This window comes from Sus scrofa, chromosome 17 (genome assembly GCF_000003025.6).
Source record: "Sus scrofa isolate TJ Tabasco breed Duroc chromosome 17, Sscrofa11.1, whole genome shotgun sequence".
In the NCBI taxonomy this organism is placed as follows: Eukaryota; Metazoa; Chordata; class Mammalia; order Artiodactyla; family Suidae; genus Sus; species Sus scrofa.
In genome coordinates this window covers 55,675,827-55,689,383 of record NC_010459.5, presented here as the reverse complement: position 1 = coordinate 55,689,383, position 13,557 = coordinate 55,675,827, and the positions used below count along the sequence as shown (strand labels likewise).

The 13,557-nt window shown below is 42.4% G+C and overlaps 1 long non-coding RNA gene across 1 annotated transcript; it reads right to left on the bottom strand.

Annotated features, from left to right (window-relative positions):
• On the bottom strand, window positions 224-12,204 carry LOC110257443. The gene is made up of 3 exons (XR_002340028.1): window positions 10,797-12,204; window positions 1,251-1,419; window positions 224-721 (listed from the first exon to the last, which is right to left on the bottom strand). It is a non-coding gene; the product is annotated as an uncharacterized LOC110257443 (long non-coding RNA).

Here is a 13,557-nt window from a genome sequence, read left to right as displayed (position 1 = left end):
CAGTCCTGAGCGCACGTGGGGCAGCTTGCCTAACTCTCCTCACGGCCTCAAAAGGACAGGAGACCAAGTGCACCTGATGTAAATGCTCTGAACCCAAGGGCGCAAAGCCAGGTGGGCAAAACAGGAGCCAAGTTTTCCCATTTAAACAAAGCCAGCAGAGGGTACAGCTGAACCAAGATGGTTGGTAACAGGGAGAGAGAGAACGAACGAAAAGGAAGGGGAGGGGAGGGAAGGGGACGATGACGTCGTTTGAACCCCAATCCCTCAATCGCTCATCTAGACATACATGAGCCAATACATTACTTAAATTGCTTTTTTTTTTTTCCAGTTTTATCGAGTCTGATTTGGACACAGACCCAGATTAGATGGCGATTTCCATCTGCTGCAACCACTAGGAAGCCCTGACACATACCAACCATGGATTCTTTGTCTGCCAAAGGAAAGAGTTTGACAAAACCATCTCCTTCGAAGTTCTACAATGTGTGTTGAAAGGACAGTAATCTCGTGCTCTGTAACTCAGGAAACCACTGAGATGGCCACAGCTGGCGTGGAGAGTCTGTCACGAGCTCACCATCTTTTACTCCCTCTGGGCGGCTGAGGCCGTGGGGAGGGGACTCTCCTGCCATAAGACTGACGTTGACTTAGGCCATTCTTATTTCGGAGACCAAGTCCTCTTTCCAGGTAGAAAGGGGGGAAATGGATAAAATGAATGCATTTCCCACTGAAAAAAAAGTAGAGGCGTTCCGGTCACGGCTCAGAGGTAACGAATCTGACTAGTATCCATGAGGAAACGGGTTCGAGCCTTGGCCTCACTCAGTGGGTTAAGAATCCTGCGTTGCTGTGAGCTGTGGTGTAGGTCACAGACACGACTCAGATCTGGTGTTGCTATGGCTGTGGTGTAGGCCTGCAGCTGCAGCTCCGATTTGACCCCTAGCCTGGAAACTTCCATATGCTGCAAGTGTGGCCCTGAAAAGACAAAAAAAAGGGGGGGGGGGAGAAAAGTACCTGTCATAGTGAATGCAGAAGGAAGGCAAGATATAAGAAGAAAATGCAAATGGCCTAAGAGGCCAGTGTTTCATAAAGGGAAACCCTTTTCTTCTGGTCACAGTGGGTTTTCAAAACCACTGAGGAAAAGTGGACATTTGTGAGCTAGAACTACAGCTCTGAGGCAGCCAAGATCATGGCAGTTAACCTGAGTTCTAACCTTGGCCCCACCACCGAGAAGCCCAAAGGATGTTGAAAGAACTCACTTGAAGCTTGAACTTGAGTTTCCTGACCTGGGGTATGTGAGGACTGGGTAAGATGATGTCCAAGCTTCACACCGGCTCTTGAGTTCCACAGTCCTAGGAGATCCTACAAGACTGTGGGAGTGGGCAGAACCACACCACATCATAAAGAGGAAATCTTTTGAGTCAAAAACTGCAAAAAGGAAGAAGAAGGGCTATCATTTTACACGTGAACACTGAACACAAGATACGACAAGTAGTCATGGACGGGTAAACTAGAACTGTCAGGAGAGACAGCGTTTGAGAGAGGAGTTACTTAAAAGACCTTTGTAGAAAAGTGCCCCCTAAGAGAGCTTCAAAGCTTGGAGATTGAAACTTACAATATTGCTTGGGAAAGCGTCATTTTATTTTTTTAAGTGTTTTAAAGAGGTTTTTTCTTCTTCTTCTTCTTCTCATTTTTTAAAGATGTGTATTAGCAAAAAAGACAGTGTTTACATAAGAGGCACAGAAAAAAAGATAAACAAGCTTCCTCTCCCTGCTATCATGTTTTTGAGGCCTTCGGGGTTTGGGAGTTGGTTTGCTTTCTCTGTAAAACTAAGATAAAGGCGGGCTGTAGAGGAAAGTGAAAAGGTGCTAGAAAAGTTCCTCTTTCAATTAGTATCTTTCTCAGGAGCTCTGGCCACATTTAATGCGGTAATGTTCCCGGACTCCAAGGCGGCAGCCACAGCAGGGGGAGCGACTTCGAGTTAATGACCCCCGTTTGCCTCCCCGGCTTCCCCGTGCCACTCCCAGTCTGGGAGAGTCAAACCTCCAACCTCAATATTTGCTCTTCATAGATGCTGATGATAATCCACAGACAGTTTTTAAATTGTATTCACTCCACACTTGGTGAGAGTCCATCCTCGTAGCACAGATGGGGGAGCAAGTTATTTATTAAGCAAGCCCCCTGGAAATGGAGACTTGGAAGTGTGATTTCTTTTGGCCGTAAAAGCCAGGAAGGTCAATATTCATTATCCCGGCTTAGTGGGAAGCTATTTTTCATCAATTGCCCCAATAAGCCACCTTAACATCACAACAGCACAAGAGAAATGTAAGTGCAGTCATTAACATATTTAATTGATTAAGTCAGGAGAAATTAAAAGGAAGGTCCTCTTTCTCTCTTATCATAAATCGATTGCCCTGAAGAGCTGGAGAGAATGATTTTTGAGTGGCTATCAAACATCTCTTATTAAGGATTCTAAGGAGCCCTGGAAGAAATTGAACCAAGGCTTTGTTTTCCCTCTATGTCCTGCATCCATATCTGCTCCCACGTACTTCAACATGTAATTTACACATGGCATTCGGTTTTGCTTTAAAATACACTTACTTGGATGCTTCTCATCATTTCAGATCTGACATCTGAAAAAAATCAGTTTCCTAGGCACCCTGTAAGATTCTATTAAGACTCATTACAACCAGAAATCAAATTCATTACCTACAAAACTTCCTAAAAGCCAGAGGAACCAGCCTTCCTACGCTGTCATGTGAAATGATTAGGTTCCAATAAGGACGTTAGCAAGTTGTCGCCTGTCCTGTGACGTGATCCCATCATTTTGTGGTTGGAGAAAACATTTTGCAGCACCTTTCAATCACACCGCATGGACATCCACAATTAATGTTTCAGAGGTGCCAATAGCTTGATTGATTAGAACATCAGGGTTAGAATATCAGTTCTTGATATATCCTTTCATTTGAATGTGCACCCAAGGACATAGTAATGAGATGTCAATGGTTTGTACCACTTATTCCTACATAGGCTTTTATTTTTCAACTAAGAGTACAAGTTATACCCACGAATCCAATCCAATGGTGTCTGAAAAAAAGGAAGAATATTTATATGCATAAGATAGGCAACATCTGGTGGCCAAATGTTTATGGGCAAAGCACAGTTGTCCTTGAATGGCTGCTAGTCTGGAATAAATCAGTAAAATAATTTCTAGGAGCTAAAAATCCCTCATTATTTGTGGATAGCGGTCTCCATCTTTTTTGACGACCGTTCCTAATTCATATTTTCCTGTCACAGTAGTAAGTGGTACGAGTAATAATAACAACAGCAACGAGGCCCGAAGTGCAATCTTTTACAAAAGGCGTTTTCCTTTACATCATCTCATTTGATCTTTACAAGGATGCCGACAGGCAAATATGACTATTCTTTCACAAATGCATAAATTGAGATCCAGAAGGCTTAGGTAAATTGCCTAACCTGTGCAACTAATGCAAACCTGCATTTGCTGATTCCCAAACCCCTTGTCTGTCTATAAGATCTTGTGGCCGCTGAAGGTCAGCAGAGCCTGGGCCACAGTCTCTTGCCTAAAGCACAGGGCAGGAGGAAAGTTCAGCAGAGGATGCTGGTCAAAGCAGAGCTGACGAGTCTCAGAGATCTGGCTTGAGGCTTCGCTTTACCACTGACTAGCTGGAGTGGCCTTGAGAGGTATTTAATTATTCTGTGCCTCTATTTGTTCATCTCAAAAATGGATTTGTTGGCATTAAATAAGATAATGCATGTAAAGATCTTGGCCAAGTCGTTTTTCAATAATTTGCAACAGTTTCAGAAGAGCCCCAACATCTTTTATAACCATCGCGTCTTCGTCATGATTAAAAGTACTAATTATTAAAAATAGTATTAAAAAATACAGTCTTTATTCCCATCACTAATAGAGAATGGTAACAAAAAGGATGAGGTCAGTTCCAGGAAAAACCCTTCGCGGGAGGCAAAGGAGTATGCGTAGTAAGTTACTCCCCTCCAAAATCATCCTTGCTGTTACGGATTCTGTGAAACCTTCCCCACTACAGACAATTGAGTTGTGTCTTTCTTCTTTCGCCTCACCTAACCTTTGCCATGCTCTATGGCAACACTGTACCATCCTTCTAACATCTTCTTCTTTAGATGGAGAACCTTTCCTAGTCAAGGGTCCGCCAGATTCCAGCACGGTACCTGGCACACGACAAGACACTCCACTAACAAATGTTTGTCAAAATGAATTAATTAGAGATGCCGGCATGGGAGCGGCCTAAAGATGTTTTGAGCATTAGGAAGATTTTCAACAAAGTAGTAGCTAGGAAAGAGAGGAAAACTCAGAGGAGTATGGAACACAGGTGGGAAGGAGGATGCTAACTGGCAAAGAGATAGGGCATTCAAAACTGGCATGGGGCAAAGAACTCAGCATACCAAAGGTGAGAGGGAAGGCTTGGAGAACAAAGGAGAAGGGGTAGATTATGTCACGGTGACTAGGGCACACGGGTATGGCTGATTTTATCAACACAGCGGAGGGGTCAAAAGGAGAGGTTTGCAACAAATAATAGATTATTACAGTCTTGAACATTCTCATTATTTCTCTAGTAACATGAATAATTCTATACTTTTTTCCAGAATCACTATGAAAATTCACATAAGCCTAAACAAGAGCCAATGATATCAAAGCAAATGCTTTTTCCTGTCTAAAAACACAATGTACAAAAAGCTATGATTTTAAACTTTGTTGATTATCCTCAAAACCCAAATGTACTTCCACCCATTGTATCCTTGAAGTCTGAAAGTAGTTAATGCCTTCAACAGTTTTTTTTTTCTCCACTAAAAATTACGCTCGTCTCGAAATATGCCATAGAGGTAACAGAATAGAGAGATGGGATTCTTTCAATATTATCTAATGAAACAGTAAAACTATTATCTAGACATTTTAAATATCACTTCCTGACTCAATTCTCCACCTCTCAAGGTTTATTGCTTGAAAAAAATAACTGATTCACAGACTTTTTTGGAAATACAAATATACATTTTACTATGACCTAAAGGAGATTAAATGGCTTTCAAACATTGTTTGTATATGATCGACTGTACAGAAAAAAATAATAATGATAATTTTAAAAGGCCAAAAACTAAAACACCAGAAAAAGTATTCCCACCCAGGCTACAGAGGATTTGTTAAAAATGTCATGAATAACTTATCAAGCTATTAAACAAAGTCATTCATAATTAAGTGGCTAAAAAGAGACCCATCCATTAAGCAACGGGGAAATCATGTACTGTGTACTCAATGTGTGAAGTTAAAGAGAAAACATTTATTTTCGAATTTGAAAAACAGTAACAATTAGAAAAAAAATATTAAGAATTAGCAAAAGCAGTGTAGAAAACTGCCTCACCTCTCTTATCACATCCATGAGCCAACTGGTGGGGAAAGAGGGCTCTAACTGCCTTTCCTGTCTGCTCTCCATAAAAGAAGCAACACTTTTCACAGCTGCTTAATAACACGTTTCCTCAAAGTTCCTGAGTAATGAGATTGTCTGGGCAAGGAAAATAGAACATCCTGCTCTAGCAAGAAAAATTAATCAAGTAACTGAAACCATCGCCAGTCCTGTTCTTTCTTACCCGAGGAAGGTGTCAGCCAAAGCAAGGGACACCCGTAATTGAACAATGGCCTCCACTTGCTACTTAACACAATGAGAACATCTAGACATGTACGAATTAAAGCACTGAGAAAAGTATCGTTCGACCTCAACCCTCTTGATGGGAAGTTACTGATGGCAGAGTCACCTAAGAAACTGCGGCCTTAGAGAAGCCGGATGCTGCTGGACAGAACCTGCCAAGGCTTCCTCCACACGGCTCTCCTCCCGACTCTTGTAGCAGGAAGCCTGTTCTTTCCTCTGAATATCACAGCCCCTCTGCTTAAGTTCCTGAAGGTCCTGCGGTTCTTCTGACGCTCAGTTCAAACCACAAGGTCCTGACTTGAAATAGAATCATAAGCACATACGCACACGTGAGCACAGAAATACACACATACATACTGCATATATAAACACCAATATATTTACACGTGTATAAGGGCAAACAAAGATGCACATGCACGGATACCCACGTACACTACATATATATACACACACACACCTGAATATACACACATACATAGATACATACACACAAATAATATATAATTATATATACTATAATGTGTATATTATGTATATTATATATAACACATAATATAGTTATATAGTTATATAATAGTTGTATATTATGGTTATATATAACCATATATACTGGTTAATATATTATGGTTATATATAACTATATAGTTTATATAGTTATATAACAGTTATATATAATATATATATCATATATAGTTATATAGTTATATATTATATAGTTAGTTATACAAATATGTATATATATGCATATGTATACAAATATACATATACACATATTTATACAAATATAGTTATACAAATATGTATATATGCATATTTGCATATATTGATAAGCATGCATATTCATACATATAAATATATATACATAAATACACACATTGACATATAAACATGCATACAAATGCACATGTACACACAAATACACAAAGGCATCTATGGGAACCCATGTATCTACATAGATACATACATGTATTTATGTATATATTATAGATATGGATAGTATTTAACGCATGTATGCATACACACACACACACACACACAGGTGTAAGTAAACCTATACATACATATATGCATAGACATAGACGACACAAAGTTATAGCAAGCAGTATGGGTTACAAGACCACGAGGGAGAACCATTTCTCTTCTCTTGGAAGCACAAATCTATACTTTTCTACGTCAAACAGATGAAGCAGACAATGAAATTAAGAAATGGAAAACCATCATGGAAACCATGTAAAATATTTTAAGAAAATGGGGAGTAGAGATTTATGAGTTTGAGTGATTCAAGCAGTAAATCTTTTTTTTTTTTTTTTTTCAACATAGACTCCTTGCAATTCAATGATTCTTTTTCTGGACAAAAGTATAGGGCTTTTGTCCAGAAAAAGGAAAAAAGCAATACACTCATAACCATGCATAGGAACTCAGCCAGTCCCAGACCCCCCAAAAATTAAGAATGCTTTGGGAGTTCCCGTCGTGGCGCAGTGGTTAACGAATCCGACTAGGAACCATGAGGTTGTGGGTTCGGTCCCTGCCCTTGCTCAGTGGGTTAACGATCCGGCGTTGCCGTGAGCTGTGGTGTAGGTCGCAGATGCGGCTCGGATCCGGCGTTGCTGTGGCTCTGGCGTAGGCCAGTGGCTACAGCTCCGATTCAACCCCTAGCTGGGAACCTCCATATGCCGCGGGAGCGGCCCAAGAAATAACAACAACAACAAAAGACAAAAGACAAAAAAAAAAAAAAAAAGAATGCTTTGGCCTGGAGATTTTTAAACAGATTCTTCTAACCTCAATTTACCTTCCCAAGAGAGCACAAATTCATCAGAAAAATACTGTTCATAGTACAAACCCTGCCCTCATTCATTTTTTTGAAAGTTTCTGAATTTTATTGGCTATAACGGTCTAGTATTAAAGCATATTAAATATACTCAGAAATATCTAGGCTAACAATTTTTTTTAAATCTGGAACTAGAAGCTGTAGTCAAATTTCTAACACAAATGTCTAACATTTTTTATAAACTTGAAAAAGAGAAGTCAAATGTTATTATAAGAAGCTAACATAGGATCTATATGTTAGGAGGCATTTTCTCAATATTAAATTACAGCTGCAAAATATACATTTAGACTGATCTACGTGGGCAAATCCTTCATTTTGGAAAGGGCATTGGGCAAATATTAGTATTTGCAAACCCAATTCCTTTCTTGAGATCAGTAAAACACATCTCTTTACTTTTGAAACTTGGATCTGGGATTGTACTTCAAAGCCTTCCTCCAGAAGACCTCGAACTTGAAAGAAAAATCAAACCGTTCAGGCACAAGAGGAAAAGATTTTGTAATGAGATTTAAAAAGAGCCAGAGGCAGAACCACACTTTTGAGGAGAGAAATAACTAAAGGGCACCTGCTTCTGTCTGTACTGCCAACACCATCCGTGACTGCCAATTTCAGAAGGGGACAACAAAAATCCCTAGCCTTCGAGAGCAGCAACCGTTCTCTTGTCTACCCAACTATAGTAAACTCTATACGGGAAACCGGAACAAAGGAGAAACAGAATGTTTTTGACTTGACTACCTGAGATGTAGCCAGGTAAGGGGAAATGCTTTTCTCCCAGTGATAAGGAGAGATTTACAGGGGCCACCTGGACAGGTGGAGAACTTTGGAACGTGTTAGCTTGACGTTAGCATATCATTCCATCTCCCTTCCTCCCCCGATCTTGCCAGACAGGTATCTGGAAAGCAAATATGTACCTGCTACCCAGATGTAATGAAATGCAATTAAGAATTTATCTTTCTCTGACAATTATAAGAGCAATCTTCAGAGGAAACTGTCGAAACTTACAAGAATCCTACTTTATCTTAGAGTTCCACTTTAACTAATGGTTTCTAAATTACTTGAGTGGAAAATTAAGAATGCAGAACTTCACTTAAGGATGCATTAGGAACAAAGTGCTTTTGCTGTAAAACTTTCATTAAGGAAGTTATGTACACATGCATTTAAAAATAGACATCTATTTCTTCAGAATGTAGGTAAAGAGATAAAATAATCTGTTTGAATTATGATCTCTGGGACCATGACTGTGTTTAGACTTCTAAAATGGATAAATTTCAGATTTTCAAAAATCATCCTTACCGAACATCGAGTTCCAAATGCAACCATTTTCTCCCATACTTTCCCATTTAAGGTCTAAATGATTTCTGCTTCAAAAACCATTTTGAATTGTTTTGAGGGGGAAAGGGGGAGTTACTACTTTGTCAAAAAACTGCATTGGAAAATTGGCAAATAAAAGGCAAAATGTAAAAACATCAAAGGCCTTCTAGAGTAGTGCGGCTGTGGTTTTTTTTTTTTTTTTTTTCTTCCCCCAAGGGCTGCACCCACAGCATACAGAAGTTCCCAAGGAGGGGTTAAATCAGAGCTTCCGCTACAGGCCTACACCACAGCCACACCAAGGCCAGATCCAAGCTGCGTCTGCGACCTACACCACCACTCACAGCAACGCCAGATCCTTAACTCACTGAGTAGGGTCAGGGATCAAACCCACGTCCTCATGGATATTAGTTGTTACCATTGAGCCAAAGCGGGAACTCCTAGACTAGTGCTTCTTAAATGTTAACATGTGACATACATTTGAATCACTCAGAGATCCTGCTAAGACGTAGATTCTGATTCAGCAGGTTTGGGGAGGGGGTCCAAGAGTCTCCATGTCCAACAAGATCCCATGGGAATACCAACATGGCCCACCATCCCACGACCACACTTCCAGGATGAAGGAACCAGAGAAATAGCTCTCAGCCTGCACTCTGTCACTGACACATAAAAAACACGGGTAAACGCATAGGAAGTACGTTCTTAAGCACACCCAGGGGCTCCAAGTTCCCAAGCTGGTTGGTGAAATTTCACCCCATGCATTCAAGAGAGCATATTAGACAGTATAGCAATTAGAAGTAAAATCTTGAGTAGGCACTACTGTATTATAACAGAAGCAAATTGCTCGCAAAACCTACTACTTTATTAGCACCATGCAGGTCAGCCTCCTGGCTATTGCTCTTCCTTGGGAGAATTAAGAGTCATTATTAAATAAGTAAATACATTCCTGCTGCCATTTATCCTGGAGCAATTCTATAGAAGTGCCCAGAAGAGAAGCAGCCTATTAAGCAACCAGTTTTTGAATCTGGGATACCCATGTGACTATTAATTTGAGTCTCTTATAAACGTTAGTGATTTTTTCCTTCTCTGGAGTCACTTAATAAGCCCAGCCTGCCTTTTCTGGCCAGAAGACTCGTTGGTCTTTCTCATCTTGCTTTCGGCTTCCTTGAGGAACCTTCCAAGATACTCACGTCCACAACGGCTTGTCTTTATACCATTTAGAATATTTTAAAAATTACCCATCTCTAAAGTGTTCTCCAAAGTTGGTAAAAATGTCCTTGAGCCATTTTTATAGCAATAGACATAGAAACTTTCACTTATTTCTCAACTCAATTCTCAAGTATTATTCAATGCTTCTTGTGACACTGTGATAGGAACTACTACTCTAAATAAGAAAATAAGACACCCCAATGCATATTAACAGGATCTAGCTTCACAGTAGAATGCTGGTCCAATGTTCCTATGTTGGTGCCTGGCACGCAGTCAGTGCACACAGAAAAGCCTGATCATTAAATAAATCTGGAGAATCAATAAACAGTATCACCTTAGAAAACAGCAGACTAAAACAGACTCTCCCTCCCATGGCAGGTACGCTTCAGCTATAACTCACTGAATTAATCAGGATTTTTCGCTTAGATTCATCATTCTTACTTAATGCAAGAGGCTGGGAGCAGGAAATTAAAACAGCCTCCTCCAGGATCCTTCGTTCCAACAGTTGCGTTAACAGCAACAAAAAGACACAATTTACTCAAGATCTATTTATCCCCATCACAACACCCCTGTACCATGGCTCATGCACTCCATTCTTCATTTTCAACCCGTTATCATATTACATTATATTTAAATTTAAAATAAGACAGATGGACCATAATTTGAGAAAATGAGGATGCCCTGAATGTATCTTCCTGTTGGGAGGATGGGAAGAAAGAGGCAGCCCGCTCAGGACGAGTAAGGCAACAAACAAGGGAACTTACATAAGAGGCCTGCTCTGGGCTCCGGTCAAGGCAAGGAGATCTCCGCACGTGCCTGCCAGGGTCTGAAGAGTTGATCCAGAGACCTTAACAGGGTCCGGGCACAGAGTTAGCCCAAGGGGTGTAACAGCGTCTGTCTCAGGGCGACGTCCTCATAACAGCTGGCACTGTGGGCAGAGTGTACATTCCAAGGAGCCTCCGCTGCCCGGGGCCACTCGAAGATGAACCCGCGGCCACATCCTCTCCTTGACCCCCTCCAACACGTCCTTGCGTCTCCTACAGCAAAGACAGCGCTAAAAAAAAGTCACAGCAGGGGCTGGGAGTAGTCCACTGAGAGTCACCGCGGCTCCATGAAAAGTCACCCAAGGTCACTGGACGCTGTAGAACCATGCTGGGGAAAATCGATAGAGGTAAAAAGAAAACAAAATCCAGAAGTGACCATTTTAAAAGAAGTGAGGCAATGGTAGACGCCGGAGGCTGGGCTGATCTTTCATCACACTGAGCAGTTTCTGTTCTGTGTCCACGTGAAACCAAAAGGAGGAGTCAGGTGCAAGTGTCAAGGATGAAAATAGAAAACGGGAGCCGGCGACCCTCACCTCCGCTTCAGCGCGGGATCCCTTTTAACAGTGCGTCGGCCTAACCCACACCGTATGCGCACAGCTTGTGCTCATGCAAACAATCACACGAATAAAACGAAAACAGGTGAAGATACTCGAGGTAAGGACGACCCCATTGGCACACCTCCCCTCCGTCCTGTGTTTTCCATTCTGACACTCTTTCCAACAGTTTCCACTGCTCCTGCCCTCCTTCTAGAGCTTCTTTCTAGAAGGCAAGAGAATTCTGACCTATGCTTTTCCCGAAAAAAATCCAAGTGGCTCTCCAGGTATACGGGCCACATAACAACCTTCTCAACTCCCCACCAAATCCATTTCCCAAAGGATCAACACTTGCTCAAGGTCAGGAATTAACAAGGAGGGGGAAAATGTGCTTCTTTGCTATTTTTAGCAGTTTGACCTCTTGTCCTTGAAGAAATAAAAGCCCACTCTGAAGAAAGACTTCAGAAAACCTCCGTTCAAGGAAAAAAAAAAAAAAAAACACTCTTCATTCCTTTTTTTGTTTTGGCTCTTGTAGCTGTCCACACAGGTATCACTGCTTAAAAAAAGAAAAAGAAACTGGAAAACAAAATAATGGAGCACATTTTGGAGATTTGGGCTATGTAAGAAATGCGATTAGATGCCGAGGGAGACCAGATGCTAATTTTGTGAAAAATACCTCCATGTGTCACCAATCCTTTCAACTTTGGACCTCAGGAGGGTCTGTCCCTGTCACTGGCAGGAGAGGAAAGCTTTATCCTCGCCCAAGCAGAGTTCAGGGTCTCCTGGGCACGCTGTTCCGACAAGCCCGGCTCCTCGGCTTTATAGGGTCTCGTCAGTGGGGCGGGGAGGAGGCAGAAGTCTCGCGAGGCTGCGGCTGCGCAGCTCAGAATACCGGCGGGCGGGCGGGCAGGGGGGGGGGGTCCCAGCGCTCTGCGCAGTTTGTCTCTGCGCAGGTCTCTCCCCACTCCCCCCCCTTTCCGCCCCCGGGCCCCCGCCCCGCGTGCCCCTCGCCCTGGGGCCATCTTGAACTCAGAGTCTTGTGCAGCCTCCGGGCTCGCCCAGAGCTGAGCTGTCGGTGCAGTGGTCTTGCACCAGGAACTCTGCTGAAGGGCCAGGTGCGAGGTCTCTGCGACAGTCCCTCCTGAGCAAATGACGCCAGACTGAGCACAAAGGGAAAAAAAATTCAGTTTATTAGCGAGATTCTATTTTTATTTCCTGGGAATTGTGATGGGCTTTGCTGGTGGCGCATTGAGGTGTTTTATTAAATTAAATGGTTGGATTGTTTAAAAAGTCGTGCTTTTTAAACGTTTAGTAGCTGGAGATTTTCCTCTTTCACTAAACGCCTGTGTGGCCTCTTTGGTAGGGACAGGAGCAGATAAATGACAGGCAGTCAGTGAAGAGGAAAGGGAGCCCATTGCTCAGGAACCTGTTTCAGCTCCACCTGCCCCTCCTCAGCCGCAGAGCCTACCCCCAGGTGGCTTTCTCCTTTCACTCAGCATCGTCAGTGTCGCATGGGGCATTAGGGATGTTGCCTTTTCTGGATTCGCCCATTTGCTGCCGGCGGTCCAGCTAAGGCGAGAAAAGCTGAGGCTTCTGCAAACTGGCACGAAGGGCTCAGAAGATACACCTCTTTGGCTTCCAGACAGAATATTCCTTCACCTTCCCAAAGAGGGATTAAAAATCGAAGTTTATTCTCACGTGGCATTTGAAATGTATCGAAAATATTCCTGTAGATATTCAAAATTGATAATCACTACACAGCGTGTTTGCCTCTTGATCCAGATTTTAAACTACTTGCTATTTTGAATATGAAGGTAATACAGCCTCTTCTAGAGATATTTATTATGTGACATCTTGAGAGCATCAAGTCAGAAATGCAGGCATCGTCCACCTCTCTTTTCCTCACCCATCTCGATGCCATCAAGCTCTGTGCCAGATCAAATCCATCTTCTCCTCATTCTCTAACTGCCCCTCCCCAGGTTCAGGCCTTCATCACTCCCTGTCGGGAACTAGAGCAGCCACCTCCTACCTGCATTCCCCATTCCGCCCCTTAGGGCTGGTCCTCATCCAGGCTTTGCCTCCCCAGGAGGAGCAAGGGATGTGATCCAGCTACACTCTGTGCCTCTTCCCCAGATCAGGAATCGAGGCACCAGACTTTGCAGCCTCCC